This window comes from Coffea arabica, chromosome 5e, assembly GCF_036785885.1.
Source record: "Coffea arabica cultivar ET-39 chromosome 5e, Coffea Arabica ET-39 HiFi, whole genome shotgun sequence".
Taxonomy (NCBI): Eukaryota; Viridiplantae; Streptophyta; class Magnoliopsida; order Gentianales; family Rubiaceae; genus Coffea; species Coffea arabica.
Genome location: NC_092318.1, coordinates 21244188 through 21245996, shown reverse-complemented (window position 1 = coordinate 21245996; position 1809 = coordinate 21244188).

Genomic DNA, 1809 nt, shown 5'->3' with positions numbered 1-1809 from the left:
TTGGAACATGATTTAGTTTGGTCTTCGTTACTTGATAGATTATTACTACTATAATCGTTGTTTACTTCTATAAGGTTCCACAGAAATCTGTTTTACCTGTTTAGTGTGACTTTCTACAGTAAGTATTGTGAGCACTGAATATTGAACTTACCATGATGGAGAGCGGAGGATTAAGCTGTCTAGGATGTAGAAGAACTTGCCAAACCTTTTAAATGGATGCTATATCATAAAAGGTTAAAACTGTAGTTTACCAGCAGTCCAACTATTTTTCATTTGCATACTTTTGCTGTTTGTCAGGCAGGAAATTAGAAACTGGAATACTTAAAACCTTAAAGGGTCTAGAAGATAATTCAGAAGATCTCACGAAACAAAAACTCTGAAGTTCCCGGAGCCATGGTAAGAGCCTAAATGCTTGCAAACTGCACAAATATAGAATGTACCAATCTAGTGGGAGACCACTGATATTTGAACAATTCATATTAGCCTTCTGGAGAGGTTAACATTTTAAAAGGTAGGTCGAAGTATGGTTGACGCTAGCTATAAGCTAGGTGACCTTGCAAGAGCATCGACTTTTGTGCTTGGAATTTTAGATGCACAACAGTGTTTGTGTGAACTGTCGATTGTTATTAGCTGTTCGAAGTACGGATAGACTTGAAAGCAAAAATTATACTGGATGGTAGCATTTTGCCCCTTGAAAGTCCTTAGCACACCCTTGGTACTGATCAAGAGGTTTCAGGATCCTATACGCCAGAAGACTCGTCACTTGTTCTCTTATAGCTCTTGATGATTGATAATAGGATGCAGGGGAGATTTTGTGGAAGGTAAAACCTGGCTAAATGGGACCTTGGCATCCCAATTTACATTTTTTGTATATTTTTTGTATATTTTCCTTTCTTCTCCGAACCCTTTTTCTTTTATCTGTAATCAAAATGGAGAGAGGAACATTTTCTTCGAATGCCCATCATAATTTTTGTTTTACTAGGATGCCCTTTTTCCTGGTACTTTGTGATCACTTGTTGCCAGCTTCTGAACTGCTAACGTTATCTTACTAAAGCTGCAGACGCTCTTGCATGAAACTCTGAAAATGAATATGACAATAAGCGTGCATGTTGCATCTAATCATTTCCAGTTTCTCTTCTTCAACATTTAATAGAACTATAGAAGTCATCGAGTCTTCAGTGGAGTTATTAAGCAGTTCTACATTGAACTGATTGTGATCTTGTCACATCTTTTATATTTTAATCTGAATCTCAAATCAAGAAATCAATGTTCAATATACTACAAAACGGTATTTATTAAGTGGTAGCTGTGTGTACATGTCAAATATAACCACTCAAAACCTAACACAAATATGGACTACTAGTATAGGACCCACCCAAAAAAAAATGAACTACTAGTAGTATTAATAAAGGGACAATACTTAGTAACGATAGTTATCATAACAAAGCTGATTTAACAGGTTGTTGCACTTTTAGTAACTGTTTAATTACTTGTTGGATTTATCCAACTAAATAGGATAATACGTAAAAATAAGGAAGTAAGTTTCTCATCTAAAATAGTAAGTTAATGTAATAAATTAGCAATTTTTATACCGCAAAAGGTAAATTGGAATAGATATAAAACTTAATTTTTAAATAAATAAATTACTACTTTATATATCAAACTTACTTTTTAGAGAGTAAGTTTATTTCAAGTTATAGTATGTTTTTATACACAAATAGTAATTCTTACTAATAATATGGAAAATTTTGATTAATGGTCAAAACTTACTAATTTATGGCACAAATGTACTATTTTGCATTAAAAACT